Source organism: Lithobates pipiens, unplaced genomic scaffold (genome assembly GCF_037356315.1).
Source record: "Lithobates pipiens isolate NorthernLeopardFrog02 unplaced genomic scaffold, aLitPip1_a1.2 Scaffold_19, whole genome shotgun sequence".
In the NCBI taxonomy this organism is placed as follows: Eukaryota; Metazoa; Chordata; class Amphibia; order Anura; family Ranidae; genus Lithobates; species Lithobates pipiens.
This window is the reverse complement of record NW_027507764.1, coordinates 537,921,644-537,941,479: the sequence shown is the minus strand read 5'-3', so window position 1 is coordinate 537,941,479 and position 19,836 is coordinate 537,921,644.

Genomic DNA, 19,836 nt, shown 5'->3' with positions numbered 1-19,836 from the left:
TTTTACAATTTGTTAGGAGCCCCATTGAGGGGCTTTGACTAAATAGCTGAGAAAGGGACTGAGAACAGAGATTCCCCAGTCCCTTTCTCTGTACCCTCAGCTTCCACAGGAGTTAAACTGGGAAGTCTGCATTGCACGGGGTGATTAGGGTATGCCCAGGCACACCCGACACACCCCATGCGCACACCTATGATTACAGTACAAAGTAAATAACATAACTAAAATACGTTATATACGCATACTGTGCTGTTAACCCTAGTGTGATTGCCTCAAAGGGGACTCCTCCAGCGGCTGCAGAGCAAAAAACAAAACATAACACCCACATTTCCAGGAATACGAACATGTGATGATGGAGTGACGTGCAGACATCCCATTTGGGATAATGCTGAGATGAAAGTTATTCCAAGTTTTCCTAGCATCCTATATTAGGATAACAGGGTGCTATATACTGTGTGTGCATATATATATATATATATATATATATATATATATATATATATATATATTAGGGCTGTTTAAAAGTAGTAAGTAATACGTAGGGGGCGCTAGTTACCAAGAAAAATTAATCACCAACGTGAACAGTAACCTTCTTATTAACAAACAATAATTTTTCTACTTAATTAATACATAACATATGTGCAACTGGTCATGATCATGAATATAACACAACAAATTAAATAAAAAACACATGCATGTGATACCACCCCAGTGGCAGCATTGGCTGCAATAACTAAAATATGAAAGTCCTTGCAATTTGAACTATATCAGAAAAGTTCTTCTATAACCGTGATGTGACAAATCTCTCGTGTAAAGAAATGTGGCCTCAGCTTTCTACGTGATCCTTCACCACAGCCTTGATCATCCACACCAAACAAGTGATAGTATATGGTTCAGCTTACCAGATTTTATTGACCACTTTACTGAAAAAGTAAGTCAATAATCGCTTCTGTGGGATTGTGCCTGCTCACATGCCTTTGACCTGTAGAGAAATTCAGCCTTCCTCCTCACAGACAAGTACGGTAGGTGCGGAATATAAAAAACAGATGGAGAGCCTCCATAGCGTAATACAGTTTTATTAAACATTTTAAAATAATATACAGCCAAATGGCTCCTTACTTGAAAAAGTGCCTTTCTCACAGCACTGGGGCTGCTGGCGTTAATCTCCAGCGATACCAAAGGTATCCACGCTATCCACTACAGATGGCGTGCGTTCCACACGCTCGTGTTGTTAGCCAGAACGACCGGATGACCTGCGTGACCTTGCACTGCCTTCAACGTACGTTTCGTTATAATTACATCTTCAGGGGGGCAGTAGGGCTGTTACTGATTAAAATGTTCGATTAATCGATTTTTAAAAATCTATTAATTGACTAATTTCAATTAATTATAACGCACATACAGATCCAACTACTTTTAGCTGATCTCCTTGCATTGCAACTCTGCATTAGTCAGTGGTAAATGTGATATACGCTATATACAATCACCTGACACTAGTTAGTTTCCACAATCCATGACCTAACTTCACAGTTCACACAAATACGTTTTAAATTAAAACTGTAGCACTGACGTAAGTAATTTTTTTGTCAATAGTAGCGTGACAATCCCTCCACCTCCGGTCTAACTAATCACTCTAACCTTATGGCATGGACCCATGTGCAAACAGGTGGTCATGCAAGCGGGTAACAAAAGGGTTAACACAGACCATAAACTTCTCTCACGTCTCCTTAGATCTCAGCAAGGACGCCAAGTCCTGGGTAGAAAGAAAAGATCTAAGTGCTCACCTCTTAAGTATAAGATTACATTTTTGTGTTCAAACACAAACTACTTACATAAAGATGATAAAAACACAGCATGTAAAGCCAACAATCGTGTTAGTTCTGTAGGGCAGCAGTGGGTGACGCCATGTGTAGCTCCTCCTCCCCCGTACGTGTTACGTTCAATCAGAACTTTGATATCACCGGACTCCTCCCCCTTCCCTTCGTTAGCAGGCGGAAGTGCTTGGGGAAGGGGGAGGAGTCCAATGATGTCGATGTCCGTGACGTCACCGAATCTCCGACGGAACTCTTTTGATCGATCAAAAAAAATGAATCGATTAATCGAGGACATAATCTTTAATTTCCACTGCCCTAATATATATATATATATATATATATATATATATATATATATATATATATTTATATATATATATATATATATATATATATATATATATATATATACACACATTATATTATTAAAAGTATTGGGAGATGTCGGCCTTTACACTCACATTAACTTTAATGGTATTCCAGTCTTAGTCCGTAGGGTTCAATATTGAGTTGGCCATACCAAGTTCAACTCTTCTTGGAAGGCTGTCCACAAGGTTTAGGAGTGTGTCTATCTATGGGAATGTTTGACCATTCTTCCAGATGTGCATTTGTGACATCAGGCACTGATGTTGGACAGGAAGGCCTGGCTTGCAGTCTCCATTCTAATTCATCCCAAAGATGTTCTATCGGATTGAGGTAAGGACCAGTCAAGTTCCTTCACCTCAAACTTGCTCCTCCATGTCTTTATGGACCTTGCTTTGTGTACTGGTCCAAATCATTTGGTGGAAGGGGGATTATGGTGTGGAGTTGTTTTTCAGGGGTTGGGCTTGACCCCTTAGTTCCAGTGAAGATAACTCTTAAGGCGTCAGCATACCAAGACATTTTGGACAATTTCATGCTCCCAACTTTGTGGGAACAAATGCGCTTCTGGAAGAATGGACAAACATTGCCATAGACACACTCCTAATGGACAGCCTTCCCAGAAGAGTTGAAGCTGTTATGATGCCATTAAAGTTCATATGTGTGTAAAGGCAGGCATCCCAATTATTTTGAGAATGTAGTATATATATCTATCTATATCTATATATCTATATATATATCTATATATATATATATATATATATATATATATATATATATATATATATAGAAAGGCCAGTATGGTGGCCTGGAATTATGGGAGGAGCCCGGTGGGGTATATTACTAGCCCGTTCGCCTGCCTTCCTCGTCGGTTCCGGTGCGCGATATCTGATACGTCAGAAATCAAGGGCCGACTGTTTGAGACCAAACGTAGCGAGTTGTGTTTGTGAGTCCCCGTGTTTGTCTTAATCGTGTCCGTGTTGTCAGTCGTCTTGTCGTCGTTGGCGTTCGTGTGTTTTCCGTCCGAGTGTCGCAATACTCAAAGAAATTGCCGTTGTCGTACAACGCGTCTGGGCCGGCTGTCGCAGGTAGGGCTTCGGCACCCATTTTTCATTTCATGTGTTACAATGTCACTTAAACACGATATCGTGAACTCACGAACCTCTCACCTTTCATTTCACGAACGTTTTAAACCGTGTCACTCGTACTCGTTACCTCATGTCACTACTCCTTTTTCTTGCGAAGGAAAGTTGTTATTTCCTTTCGAGACGCGTCAGTCGTGCCACATCGGGCACTTCATTTCGTAGGCACGTCAGGTCGAGCCGAACGACTCCCCAATCATTTCTTAAATATTCGAATCGGTCGAATCACTTCGATACCACAGCCGACTGCTCGTTACGTTAATTCTAGCAGTCCGGATCATTTCGAATGTCGTGTCCTTTCAAACGGTAAACCGGTCCGACCGTTCCAAATACGATTCATTTCATATATTTGAGTCATTTCGATCATTTCATTCCGTTCGAATTATTTTGATCATTTCATGTCACTTCGCATCATTTCAATCTTTTTATATCAGATCGTATCATTTCATTTCTGTCACTCACTGCGCTCCGGTGCGAATCCTGTCGCATCCCCGATGCACCGATTCGCTTCGGAGTGCCCTAGTTCTTCGTTCTCATTTCTGTACATGCTCCAGAGACTGAGTCACTCGCAGGTTCAGGCACAATCCCTGATTCTAGTCTTTGTCATGGCATACCATTTCTGTCACTTATTACGCTCCGATTCGAATCCCGTCGCATGCATTAATGCACCGATTCGTTCCGGTGTGCCCAGCTGTTACGCCTCATTTCGGTACATGCTCCAGAGAAGTATTCTTTGTTGTAACCATCTGTCCAGTCGTTGATTCTTGTCTCTGTCATGGCATATCATTTTCTGTCACTTATCACGCTCCGTTTCGAATCCTGTTGCATTTATTGATGCACCGATTTGTTTCGGTGTGCCCAGCTGTCACGCCTCATTTCAGTACATGCTCCAAAGACAGGATTTGTTTGTTTCATTCATGGGCACATCCTCTGATTCTTGTCTTTGTCATGGGTATCATTTCATCTCACCTATCACGCTCCGGTACGAATAGTCACATCCGTGCACCAAATTCGTCTCGGCGTGCCCTAGGACAGGCCTCATTTTCAGTACATGCTCCAGAATCCGTTTCGTGCTCGGTCGCAAGATGGTGGCATGGCGATCCGGACATCTGTCATGGCGGATTCGCTCATTTCACTGTCATATCGCTTCCCGGTTCAAGTCCAGTTGATTTTTCAAACTTTGGATTCCTACCGGGGGCCTGGCTCACCGACCACATTTCACTATAAATTGCTTCAAAGTTTCATACCTGCAAAAAAAAAAAAAAAAAAAGGAAAAAAAAAAAAAAAAGAAAAAGGGGGAAAAGGAAGCTACATTTCATTCGGTTGTTTGTTTTATTTCTTTATTTCATTTCATTTCATTTCTAAAAAAATCTCACCTCCATGAAGTCACTATTTTGGCTAGCATTTCTGTTCAGGTATAGAACTCTCAAACTTCACCTTCATCTCCTCAGGTCAGTCGAGTTTTCAGTAGGTCCACCCTGCACCTGGTGGGACGGTGCCTCCTTAGGTTCCGCGTAGGAGAAAACCCGAACCCAAGGACTAATAGGCTCGCCAGGCCTGGATTACGCCACCATGTCTCGGGCTGGCAGCGAGGACCTCACTGCCCCATTGTCTCCATCTCTAGTCTCAGAGAGTGGCAGCCAATGGTCCCTCAGAGCATGGACCATTCCTAGGATGACAGCTGAGCTTAGGCGCAGAGGCGTACCCTTTCCGGCAACAGCCAGGAAGGCCGAGCTTTTCAGGCTCCTCTTTCCTCCCCCAGCTGCGGCTGAGGCTAGTACCCAGCAGGCCTCACTGGGCTCTATCGCCTCTTCTATTTCGCAGCTCCATACCTTGGTGTCTTCCCTGACGACCTCAATATCAGAGGTCCAGAATCGGGTGGCCCTCCTCGAGACCCGCCCGCCCGTGTCTCCTCCAGTACCAGCATCCCAGGCAGTGACTAACCCTCTCGCAGGTACCACCGAGTGTACATCAGTGGTGTACCCCTCTCATCTGGTATCAGCTAGCATCAGGAAGGACATCTTAGAGGGCAAGGACGTCAATCTGGCTTCGCTTCTCATCTCCATTCATGAACTGGCAGAAAACAAGGCTTATACATGGGGGGACGTGTCGGTGGTCCTCAAGACCAAAGACCCCAGGCTGGTCAGGAAGCTTTCTGTCACCGAATTTACACTGGCCTTCGGCATGATGAGGGAACATCATCTGCTCAGTCTCCCCTGGCAGGAGGGAGGAGCTGGATCGCTACCTCCATGTGGTAGTAGATCTAGGTTATAAATACGGCGGGTTTTCATTTTATGGCTACCACCGCTCCTTTTCCGCCAAAGCGGCCGCCAGGCTCGTCCAGTTCCAGACGCCTACTGATTGGAGCGTCATGGATACAGAACTATTCTGCCGCCACTTCGCGGGGCTACGGTCTCCTCTTTGTGCGATTTGCCAATCGGCTACTCACACCGCGACTTGGTGCGCTAGCTCAGTGGCAGCCCCGCCCTCAGACGGTCCTTCTACTTCAGGTACCGCTCAGGGCTCACAGGCGCCGGCACGCCTGCCGCAGACGGATAAATTTGGGCGCCCGATCAAGACCATGGGGGGCGCAGCAATCTGCAACAATTATAATAGCGGCTCATGCAATTTCAGTCAGTGCAGGCTGCTCCACGTATGCACACAATGTCATAGGGCTCATCCCAGGATCATGTGTGAGGTCAAACAGGTTAAGAAATCTTGACTAAGCCGGGTCAACGTCTCGTGGCTCAGCATCTACCTCACCGATCATCCTACCCCCTCACTATCCATCTACCTTGTTCAGGGCTTCACTCAAGGCTTTCACACTGGACTTATTTCTCTCCCTCACCTCACGCACGAATGCCAGAACCTGCGGTCAGCAGCTATGGAGGAACGAGCCATTGACCAACTACTACAGTCAGAGTTAGACCGAGACTTCATCATAGGCCCTTTCACACAGCCCCCATTCAACACCTGGAGAGTCAGCCCTATTGGGCTTGTCAAGGGCAAGTTCTCTAATAAACTCAGATTGGTGTACGATTTGTCAGCGCCTCATTCCTCTTCTGTCCCCAGTCTTAATTCCCTTATCCCCTCAGAGGAGTTCTCCCTCAAGTATACATCTGTAGACACGGCCATCCAGGCCATTCTCAAAACAGGCACAGGAACCTGGCTCTCCAAGGCCGACATCTCGGACGCCTTCAAGCTCCTTCCCATCCACCCATCTCTCTGGTGCTGGCATGGCATCAAGTGGAAGGAGCGGTACTATTTTGCCACCAAACTAACATTCGGGTCCAAGAGCAGCCCCTGGCTCTTCGATACTTTCGCTCAGACTCTCACGTGGATCCTGCTGCACGTAGCCCAGTGTCGGGGAGTCATACACTATCTGGATGACTTCCTGCTGATCGAGCCACCTGGCTCACCTCCAGGAGATCTGCATAAGTTGAGGGCGGTCTTCAGTAACCTCAACGTCCCCATTGCCGAGCACAAGGTGGATGGTCCGACGCAGACCATCACCTTTCTCGGGGTCAGCCTAGACACCAACACTATGCAGGCCAGCCTCCCCCTGGATAAACTGGCCCGCATCAGGACGGTCCTGAGGGACTTTACCCGTGCCAGAACGTGCACCAAAAGACAGCTACAGTCCCTACTCGGCATGCTGAATTTCGCCATGCGCATCATCCCTCAGGGTCGCGCATTCGTGTCACGCCTATTAGTCTTACTGTCCCTCTCACAGGACCCGGAGCAGGTCCTCAGCCTGGATCCCACGGCGATAGCAGACCTTGCTATGTGGGAGGAGTTCCTATCCTCTTGGAATGGCGTGTCCCTGTTCATTCCCTCTGTGTCTTCCCTTTCACCCCAGGTGGTGACCGACGCAGCGGCCTCCACAGGCTTTGCGGCTATTTTTGGCCATCTGTGGCTCGCAGCTCCCTGGCCTCCCCAGGTACTGGCTATCCCTGGCTTCGCCGAGACGTCCTCCCTCTTTGAGTTGTACCCCATCGTAGCTGCAGCTCACACATGGGGCCGCAGTTGGTCGGGGCAAACGGTGACCTTTTCTACAGATAATTTAGCCACTGCAGAGATCATTAATAAAGGCAGATCCAACTCTCTAGCAATTATGTCCTTCCTTCGTCGACTGGTCCAGCTTTCTTTATTGTTTCAGTTCAACATCCATTGTTCCTTCATCCCCGGTAAATTCAATCAGGCGGCGGACGCCCTCTCCCGCTTTAATTTTGTCTCTTTTTTTGATCAGGTACCCGGAGCCGGACCAACATCAGCAGCTATCCCGGACTGGTCGCAGCTGACCCTGGATTAGCACCACACCTCCTAGCGGCGACCCGACTCATCGAGCACTCCCTCTCACGCAATACCCTCAAGGCCTATCAGTCGGCCTGGAGGGCCTTTAACCGCTTCATGTCGTGTCACAGCACAGAGACGTCCCGTGTCAAGCAAGTCCTAGCCTTCATTTCCCACTGCCACTCGGAGTTGGCGTTATCCTTTAATACGATCCGGCTATACCTGGCCGGTGTACAACATTTCTCATCCCTCCAGGACCCTACCGAACCTTCCTTATTTTCTTATCACGCCGTACGGGCTCTTATGCGCGGCGTCCAGAAGCGCCAGCCAGTGGCCCACACCAAACGGCTGCCTATTACAGGAGACGTTTTTAGAGATATGTCGGATATTCTGGCCACTTCACCTTTCGGTCTCCGCTTAAGTATCGTTTTGCAGGCAGCCATACACCTGGCCTTCTACGGCTTCTTACGGCCAGGCAAGTTTACTTGTAATGGCCCCTCAGCACGCATGCTGTGCAAACATCACCTGGTCCGATACGAAGATCATTATATTCTACACTTAGCAGTCTCCAAGACGCAGCAGCTTGGCTCGGGTACTGACATACATTTCTACAAGACCAACAACCGCTGGTGCCCGGTCGCCATTCTCACCCGCTTGTTAAACCTTCTGGCCGGTCAACCAGGGTCTGGCCCACTTCTGCCATTCCACACTAAACCACTGAACGCTGCCCAGTTTATGGAACATGTCAGGATACTTCTGGGCATCCTTCACCTCAATCCTACTCACTACTCCGGACATTCCTTCCGTATCGGAGCAGCTTCAACCGCTTCCCGCCAAGGGGTCCCGGACCATGTGGTCAAGAAGTTGGGCAGATGGAAGTCCAACTGTTTCGCCCGTTACATACCCAACCCGCAAGTGGAGATGGCCCAGGCCTTTGTTAAACTCACCCAGTCTCAAACTTGATACAATAAAATACAACCCCTACCTGAATGTTTTTGCCCCCTTATTTTGGTATACCGTACGTTAGACCAGGGCACACTTTCAGGTCCATTTCTAGGAAGGGAGTTTATGTTAACCTTGTTTGTCATCCTTATACGTATCGGTCAGAGGGCTCTAGACCATAAATAGAAAGGCCAGTATGGTGGCCTGGAATTATGGGAGGAGCCCGGTGGGGTATATTACTAGCCCGTTCGCCTGCCTTCCTCGTCGGTTCCGGTGCGCGATACCCACCCACCCATCCCCTTTTTAGGGCATTTCTCAGGCATTATACTCCTCATGAGAGTACTCATTTCACTCCATTTCATTCATCTCATTTATACCCATTTCTCTATCTAGGGTATGCCCCCTTATTTTGGTATACCGTACGTTAGACCAGGGCACACTTTCAGGTCCATTTCTAGGAAGGGAGTTTATGTTAACCTTGTTTGTCATCCTTATACGTATCGGTCAGAGGGCTCTAGACCATAAATATATACATATATATACTATACATATACATATACAGTATCTCACAAAAGTGAGTACACCCCTCACATTTTTGTAAATATTTTATTATATCTTTTAATGTGACAGCACTGAAGGAATTACACTTTGCTACAATGTATATTGGTGAGTGTACAGCTTGTATAACAGTGTAAATTAGCTTTCCCCTCAAAACAACTCAACATACAGCCATTAATGTCTAAACCGCTGGCAACACAAGTGAGTACATCCCTAAGGGGAAATGTACAAATCGGGTCCAATTAGCCACCCCCCGGTGTCATGTGACTCGTTGGTGTTACAAGGTCTCAGGTATGAATGGGGAGCAGGTGTGGTAAATTTGGTGTTACCGTTCTCATACTGGCCACTGGAAGTTCAACATGGCACCTCATGACAAAGAACTCTCTGACGATCTGAAAAAAATAATAATTGTTGCCCTACATAAAGATGGCCTAGGCTGTAAGAAGATTGCCAAGACCCTGAAACTGAGCTGCAGCATGGTGGCCAAGACCATACAGCGGTTTAACAGGACAGGTTTCACTCAGAACAAGCCTCGCCATGGTCGACCAAAGAAGTTGAGTGAATGTGTTCAGAGTCATATCCAGAGGTTGTCTTTGGGAAATAGACATATGAGTGCTGCCAGCATTGCTACAGGGGTTAAAGGGGTGGAGGGTCAGCCTGTCAGTTCTCAGACCATACGCTGCACACTGCATCAAATTGGTCTGGATGGCTGTCATCCCAGAAGGAAGCCTTTTCTAAAGATGATGCACAAGAAAGCCCGCTGGAACCATGTCCAGTGGTCTGATGGGACCAAGATAAACTTATTTTGTTCAGATGGTATCAAGCGTGTGTGGCGGCAACCAGGTGAGGAGTACTGAGGCAAGTGTGTCTTGCCTACAGTCAAGCATGGTGGTGGGAGTGTCATGGTCTGGGGCTGCATGAGTGCTGTCGACACTGGGGAGCTACAGTTCATTGAGGAAACCAGTAATGCAAACATGTACTGTGACATACTGAAGCAGAGCATGATCCCCTCCCTTTGGAGACTGGGCTGCAGGGAAGTATTCCAACATATTAACGACCCCAAACATACCTCCAAGACAACCACTACCTTGCTAAAGAAGCTGAGGGTAAAGGTGATGGACTGGTCAAGCATGTCTCCAGATCTAAACCCTATTGAGCATCTGTGGGCCATCCTCAAATGGAAGGTGGAGGAGCACAAGCTCTATCATCCACCAGCTCTGTGATATTGACATGGAGAAGTGGAAGATGACTCCGGTGGCAACCTGTGAAGCTCTGCTGAACTCCACGCCCAGGAGTGTTAAGGCAGTGCTGGAAAATAATGGTGGCAACACAAAATATTGACACTTTGGGCCCAATTTGGACATTTTCACTTAGGGGTGTACTCACTTTTGTTGCCAGCAGTTTAGACATTAATGGCTGTGTGTTGAGTTATTTTAAGGGGACAGCAAATTTACACCCTGTACACACCACACGGTCAGACTTTCCAACAGAAAATCTGCGATCGGATCTAGTTGTCGGAAAATCCGATCGTGTGTGGGCGCCATTGGACTTTTTCCATCGGAATTTCCGACACCAAAGAGAGCAGGATCTAAAATTTTCCGACAACAAAATCCAATCATTTAAATTCCAATCATGTGTATACAATTCCGACGGACAAAGTGCCATGCATGCTCAGAATAAATTACCAGACAAAAGCTATTGGCTAATGCCCTCTTTATAGTCCCTACATACATGTTTTACATTACCATGTTCTGAACAATCGGATTTTCCGACAACTTTGTGCGACCGTGTGTATGCAAGACAAGTTTGGGCCAAAATCCATTGGAAAAAATCAGACGGATTTTTCGTCGGAATGTCCCACCATGTGTACAGGGCATAATACAAGCTGTACACTCACTACTTTACATTGTAGCAAAGTGTCATTTCTTCAGTGTTGTCACATGAAAAGACATACCAAAATATTTACAAAAATGTGAGGGGTGTACTCACGTTTGTGAGATGTGTATATACATGTGTGCGGTAATGTACAACTTATACAGACAAAATGCTTAAAGAATGTTAAAGAAAAATCACTACTCCGCGCTCCTGAAGCCAAATGGAATAGCAGATTGGAGAAATGATGAATATCAGCGAGTGTGGAGGAGGGTGTTTTAACAAGAGAAGCTGTCACTTGTGAAATGACAGATTTTTTAGTTTTTTGACTCTTGGGACAGCCAGTGATTGAAATGCATATGGTACCTGTATTTCATGTATCTGGATATTGTATGACCTGAGAAAATATTTACATTTATCCTACAGGATGTTGCATATAGAATTCGTATTTTCTCATTTTCAAATATCAAACACTTGCAGTTCAACTGATCTCTATTATTTTCTCCATAAATAACACATTGCACGCTGACACAATCATTATAAAACGTATAGTATCTTTCAAGTTTATTTTCATCTTTTTTTTGAGCTAAAAGGATCATTAAATATTTACCATGGCCGTCAATTCCAACGTTTTGGTTACAAAATTGCTTTTTTTTCACAAGCTAGTGTTTAACTCTGCTGTATCTTAAAGATAAGGGAAAAAACAATTTCAATACTAATATCATCTATATGCATGCATTCCAAAGCCGACAAAGGTCAGATATCACAACATCAGATAATGGCCATTTTTTTAAAATGTAATGAAATATAAAAAAAAAAAAAACAACTTGAAGAATACCTTTTTTTTATTTTTCTTTGCTCATGTAATTTAACTGCATGCCATAAATCATACTCAACTCTTCTGTGACCTATACTTAAATAATACCAAAGCTGGAAAAAGTGCCTTTTATTCATAAATCTCACCCCTTCTACTTTTATAGTGGTTGTCTTCTACAAACAAGAATGGAATGACTTCAACTCAAGGGCAGCTTGTCTCTTGTACTGTCTTCCTTCTGAGTTATATAGAATTCTTATCAAGGAGCAAGCAGAGCATAAAATGCTTTGCCCTTGACAACTGCACTTCCCCATATTGTGTGACAAAGTGCAGCTAACTGGAATGAGTTGTCTTCAAAAGTTAGGGAAAGATCACACAAAGGAACACTTTGTTTTAACTGCAACATTTACAGTATGTTAGAGATCCTAAATAAGTAATAACAATAAAAATTTATGTTTGCACTCTAAAGACATGACATTGATCAGAGCGACTCAAAAGTATCATTGTCATTTAAGAAATACGCAAGGCTTACACTGAGGGGTGTAGTGGGGAATTCTGCAAACCGATGCAACAGATTTGGTTGAGTTGTGTCGAGTTTAAGCACACAGTAACATTATTTGGAGATTGCAGTGGTGAGATTCCACTAGAGTAGTCTGTTGTGTTGCTTCATCTTACAGGTCATAATTAAGAAATGATAAAGAAATAAATCAGATTATCAAATACAATATAAAATAGGTCTGAGTCAATCACTTTTGTGTCATGAACTCTCCAAGACCTCCAAGACCTTTTGGTGTAGCTTAACCATGGCGGCACAGTGGTGTACTGGTTAGCCCTCTCACCTACCAGTAAGAAGGGTCACTGTTTCAAATCCCAACCACAACACTACCTGCCTGGGGTTTGCATGTTCTCCCTGTGCCTGTGTGGCCTTCCTCCAAGTACCCTGGTTTCCTCCCACAATCCAAAGACATGCAGGTAGGCTAATTGACTTCTGTCCAAAATTGGCCCTAGTATATGAATGGGGACCTTGGATTGTGAGCTCGAGGGTAGGGACCAATGTGAGTGTACAATATACAGGAATAGGGACAATTGTAGACACTCACTCAGGTTGAACTGGATGGACTGGTGTCTTTATTTAACCTTACAAACTATGAAACCAGGACAGTTGGGATGTTTAATAACCATGACCACCATAGTCAAAGGTTATTCTGTACCTTGCATGTTGTGACATTTTATATTTGGCAAACTGTTCAAATTAGTTATGTTGTCAAAGCATTCTAACATCGGTAAATACTGTTGACCAATCATGTATACACTTTATAAACACTAGGGCTGCAACTAACGATTATTTTCATAATTGATTAGTTGGCCGATTATTGTTTTGATTAATCGATGAATCAGTTAATAACCTTAAAAAAAAAGTGGGTCAAATTGACGTTCATTTTCAACCACAGTGAGGGGAAAATTTGGAAATAATAGAAAACTTCTCGGTCAAAGGAATTTTCAGACAGTGTATGTGGTTTTTGCTCAGAAATGAAGTGAAAATTTCAAAGAAAATTCTTTCATTCAGTGAATGTACAAAGATTTTTCATCTGAATATTCTGACCTGAAAATTGATCCGTGAGGGCAGCATAAGGCTCGGTACACACCTATGCAGTTTTTGATCTGTTTATGCAGTGCTTTTTGCTGTGCATTTTGATTTTTGCGCACGTGATTTTACTGCAATTTGCGTTTTTTGCATTTTTTTGGGGGGCAGATTAAAAAACACAAATTACTGCAAACACGCATTACATTCTTTTCTGCAGCTTCTCCATTGAAGTATATTTAACCAAAAAAGCACTGTTTTGCGTTAAAAGTCCCTGACCCTTCCCAAATATGCAGCGGCTGAAAAAAGCACAGATATGATCGTGTCCCATAGAAAACCATGTAAATGAACTGTAGTGCGTTTCTGTAAAAAGTACCAATAAACATATAGATGTGAACCAGGTCTAAGATGTTTAGTAACATAATGGGGTTAATAAGACTAAAATTAGCCCTTTATACTACAAAAAAAGCATATAACTACTGGAAGGGGTTCATTTTTTTACTGTACAACAGTGAAAGTAATATTTACAGCAGTGATTATATTTTTGTACTATAAAGGGCTAATTTTCGTTCTTTTTTAACCCCATTATGTTACTGGCCAATTAATCGATTATGAAAATAGTAATCGATTCATTTCATAATTGATTAATTGTCGATTAATCGATTAGTTGTTTCAGCCCTAATAAAAACCCTTGTCACATAAATTCTACTGGGCATTCTCCTTCATCAGAATGTCCATGCTCATATGAATTAAAGTGATATTAAAGGCAGATTTTTTTTTAAAATAACAAACATGTTATACTTACTTGATCTGTGCAGCGGTTTTGCATAGAGCAGCCCCAGTCCTCCTCTTCTTTTGTCGCTTGCTGGTGCTCCTGGTCCGTCCTTCCTGCCGAGAGCCCCAAATTGCTCCTGCTGCTGTCTCAGCCAATGAGGGGGAAAAGACCCAGGAGGAGAACCACTGTTCTTGTGCACATTGTTGGATTGAGATGGGGCTCATATAAGTATTAAGGGGGCTGGGGAAGGCTGCTGCACAAAGAAGGTAAAAAAAGCCTTGAGCCTTTACAACCATTTTAAGAAACCTGCATTCTTTTCACTGTAAGGTAAATGGTTTTGACAGAATTCCACAACCGGAATGAAACCTATTGTGATTCCTGGACTGTTTACTTAGTTAAAGGACATCTATTTAAAACCACTTAATCTGTGTTTTTATGTTCCTATAACCTAGTAAAACCCACCTGAATCCATTGTCAATTGATCTTGCACCAGTAGAGCCAACCAGAGATAGGAAGCTCTTTTCTGTGCTCTCTCCTACTCAATCAACTGTCTTTCATCATGGCGCCATGCTAGAAGTCTTCAGGATCCTGTGATGACTCCAATGTGGATTCTGTGTTGCAGACAATGGGCAGTGCCCCCATCACCATGGCACTGCAGATTGGACTTTCCAACACTACAGACCACATGAAAGAAGACCTGGGATCCAGCATGCCATGTAACTGGAGTTTTGGGATTTAAATGAAAAAGTAATGTAGATTTAGTACAAGGGAGTAGAGAGGTAAAGAGCTGGAAACATATTACTATTACTAATGGCATCCTAGAAATATATCAGATCCTAACTTAAGATTCAACAACTATGCATAAATAAACATCCATTATTAACCGCTTCAGCCCCGACCACGGCACTTTTTACTTCTTACTTTTTTTTGTCGCTTTAACTGACAATCGCATGGTCGTTCGACGTTGTACCCAAACAAAATGTGCATCCTTTTTTTCCCCCCAGAAATAGAGCTTTCTTTTTGGTGGTATTTGATCACCTCTGCGGTTTTTATTTTTTGTGCTATAAACAAAAAAAGAGCGACAATTTTTGAAAAAAAAAAATATTTTTAACTTTTTGCTATAATAAATATTCCCAAACTTTTTTTTTTTAAAACAAATTTCTTCATCAGTTTAGGCTAATATATATTCTTCTACATATTTTTGGTAACAAAAATAACAATAAGTGTATATTGATTAGTTTGCACAAAAATGATAGCGCCTGCAAACTATGGGAAAGATTTATGGCATTTTTATTACATTTTTATTTATTTTTACTAGTAATGGTGGTGAGCTGCGATTTTTAGCGGTACTGCGACATTACGACGGACAGATCGGAGACTTTTGACCCTTTTTTAGGATCATTGGCATTCATACAGCGATCAGTGCTATAAAATTCACTGATTACTGTGTAAATGTCACTAGCAGGGAAGGAGTTAACACTAGGGGGCGAATACAGGGTTATATGGTTATATGTGTGTGTGTTCCCTCAACATGTTTGTAGGAAGAAACTATATGGCTCCTCTCCTCCGACAGCACAGGGATTTGTGTGTTTACACACACAAATCCCTGTGCTGGCGCTCGTGCACACGACCGGGCACAATCGCCGCCAGCCACGCGCATGGGGTCCCCCGCCATGCAGCAGGCACGCGCGTGCTCTCTAGTGTCTGAAAACGGGTAAGTTGTACCCTACAGTATTTCGTCCAGGAGAGCCATTATGCTGCATTATATCTGCGTGACACGGTTGGCAAGTGGTTAAAGCAGTAAACAGTAAGGTCGCATTGCACACTAGCACATTATGAAACATTTATCTTAGAATGAAGCCCTGATGACGTAACTTACATGCGCGCAGAACTTGTGGCTGTGGCACGGCTCTGTCAATCGATGGCGTGCGCATGCGCCAGTGACATCACTGGCTGCTACTATAGTAAATATCTACTTAGTTTAGGCTTACCTGTAGGTACAAGTAACCCATGGGGACTTTACTTCCACCTTAATTAAGGTATGGGCTTCTGTTTTGTAGAAACTAGCCCATGTGCCTATCAGGTACTGAACGCCTCCACCCCAGCCTCAATGCATAAAGGATTCCATTTAGGAGATCAAGTATTCTCAGATTTGTATTTTGGGCTAGTAAGCCTTAGAACAATTAACTTTACAGGAATTTGATATAGTAACTGCAGTGTAGACTAGATCTGTGTTTTTATATTCAACATCAAACACATTGGGTAGGTGTAACATTGTTTCCCATTGCCTATAGCAGTGATGGTGAACCTTGGCACCCCAGATGTTTTAGAACTACATTTCCCATGATGCTCATGCACTCTGCAGTGTAGTTGAGCATAATGGGAAATGTAGTTCCAAAACATCTGGGGTGCCAATGTTTGCCATCACTGGCCTATAGGTTTCTGCTTCTGCTAAACATCATCATCCCTCTAATGCCAACTTCACAGCCACTGGACATTGCACTGTTGACCAGCCCCTTGATGTGCCCTCTCCACCATTTATAGAAATCCTACTATTGTTGTACCACAATACATCGAGTTCTGAAGGCGGAGCAGTTGAATGGCGTGATTTTCTCCAATCATTTACAAAAAATGATGTATTATGGGATAATAATAGTAGGAGTTATGTGAATGATGGAAAGGGCTGAAGAGTTCAGATGAGGGGTGCAACTTTTCTCAGTAGCAGCTTCTGCTGCTACTTCTCACAGTCCCGGGAGACAGCTGCTCAGGGCAATATCCCATGGCTGTGAAGGACACACTGCATGGGTGATTTTAACAGAAGCTGCTGCCTGCAGGTAATGGGATATACACCATTACACACCTAATGTGTTTCCAATGCCAAAAAACTTCACAGTTTTTTTATTTTTTTTAAATCAGGTAATTTTGATTTAGCAGATTTTCCCAAAACACAAATTAAAAATAACAAAATAGTACACAAGGAAAGAAATAGCTGATAACAAAAAACAAGAAAACAAAGCACTTCACGTATTCAGTGCATGTATTAATAACATACTCAAATGAGTGTGTATAGCGTTTGTACATAGGGTGTGACTCACAGTGCACTAAGGGAATCCAGTATACAAAGAATGACAGAACTCAACCACCAACAATACTTTAGACAATCCTTTCTTTTAGTAGGTGAGGTCACCATTGTGACTTTAACATGAAAAGAAAGTTGGGACTTTGAATGAGGAAAGTATATTGTGGCTAATCAGATGGATCACTGTAAAAAAGTAGTAGGAGTAGGAGTAAAAAACATGAATTTTTATTGTCTTCCATAACAATTAAAGCATATAGCATACATAGTTACATAGTTAGTCAGGTTGAAAAAAAGACACAAGTCCATCCAGTTCAAATACAAAAAAATAAATAAAAATATTACAAAATATACAATCCCATATATCCAATTGTATAACCATAGTTGATCCAAAGGAAGGCAAAAAAACACCAGCAGAGCATGAGCAATTTGCTACAGCAGGGGAAAAAATTCCTTCCTGATCCCCCGAGAGGCAATCAGATTTTCCCCGGATCAACTTTACCTATAAATGTCAGTACCCAGTTATATTATGTACATTTAGGAAATAATCCAGGCCTTTCTTAAAGCAATCTACTGAGCGGGCCAGAACCACCTCTGCAGGAAGTCTATTCCACATTTTCACAGCTCTTACTGTGAATAAACCTTTCTGTATTTGGAGATGAAATCTCTTTTCCTCTAGACGTAAAGAGTGCCCCCTTGTCCTCTGTGTTGACTGTAAAGGGAATAACTCAACATCAAGTTCACTATATGGACCCCTTATCTATTTGTACATGTTGATCATATCCCCCTTAATCTCCTCTTATCAAGAGAATAAATTCAGTTCTAATCTTTCCTCATAGCTGAGCTCCCCCATGCCTCTTATCAGTTTGTTGCCCTTCCCTGCACTTTCTCCAGTTCCCCAATATCCTTTTTGAGAACTGGAGCCCAAAACTGACCTGCATATTCCAGGTGAGGTCTTACTAATGATTTGAACAGAGGCAAAATGATATCTCTCTCTCTGGAGTCCATACCTCTCTTAATACAGGAAAGGACTTTGCTCGCTTTGGAAACCGCAGCTTGGCATTGCATGCTATTATTGAGCTTATGATCTACCAAAAGCCCCAGATCCTTCTCCACTATGGATAACCCCAGGTGTACTCCCCCTAGCATGTATGATGCATGCATATTCTTAGCCCCCAAGTGCATAACTTTACATTTATCAACATTAACATGAACTAGTAAGGACACCTCAATGACATGTTGGAAAACATATGTAAAAAAAGTTGACATATAACAATCCATTTAAATATATTGACATTACCAGAAAAAACAGAAGGAAATATCCTGCATGTTGGAAAACACTTGTGACTTTGCCTGTCACTCACCAATCGCTACCCAGGCTTTATCCACTGGTTAATGGTTAATGCTATCTTAACTGGTCCAACCACCAGGACCATATTTTTTAGAACTTCCCAGGGTACCCCCTATGTTTGTATGTTAACACTTTTCTCAAGAATGTGAAAGTAAGAATTTCCCACCATTGGTTGTGTGTTGGAGGTGTGGGTGAGATCCACTTCTGTAATATGAATTTGCAAGCTAAGTATATGAATCTTGTCCACATTATATGCATTTAATCCAGAAGTAAATCTTCTGGGATAATTCCCAGGAGTGTGATGTTGGGATCTAATACTGCCCCAGTTGAACAGAGGGAATTAAATATTTTCCTAAAATCGATGAAGTTTAGGGCAATTTCACAACATGTGGATAAGGGACCCAGTGGCTGAGGTACATCTAGGACACATTGGTGATGTTGCCCTTCCCCTAGAGCAGGGGTCTCCAAGCTCTCTGGACAAAGGGTCAGTTTACTGTCCTTCAGACTTTCAGGGGGCTAAACTGTTGCCAGTGGGAGTAAAAAATGTCCCAGGTAAAGAATGACCTATCATTGGTATTATTGGGAGGAATAGTGCCCCATTGTTGGTAGTAGGAGAAGAAATAGTGCCCCATACTTTTGTCAGTGGGAAGAATAGTGCCCCATTGTTGATATCAGGGTTACGAATAGTGCCCCATCATTGTTGTCAGTGGGAAGAATAGGGGCTCTGCAGTTGGTGTCAGTGGGGGGAATACTGCACTATTGTTGGTATTGGGGGAAGAAATAGTGTCCCATACTTGTGTATAGGGCACTATTAGTGCCCAGTCATTAGTGTCAGTGGAAAGAATAGTGTCCTGCAGTTGGTGTCAGTGGGAGGAATAGTGTCCCATCATTGGTGTCAGTGGGAAAAACAGTGGCCTATTGTTGGTGTCAGTGGTAGGAATATTACCTTATTGGTGGCATCAGTGACAGAAATTATGCACCATTTTGGAATGGAATGGTGTCATGTATCAGTTGGCGGAATAGTATCCCTAGGGCCTGATAATAGTATCCCTAGGGTCTTATAAAGTCAATCAAAGGGCCACATCCGGTTCCCGGCCGCAGTTTGGAGACCACTGCCCTAGAGTGAAGCCTTATTGGAATATAATGTATTCTGTGTATGATAAACAACTGGGTTAGGCATTGCAATGGTGAAAGGGAAACCTTTGGCAACACCTGTTTGTTGGTTTTTGGTTTGGCACATATTCCTCAGGGTAGTGCCTG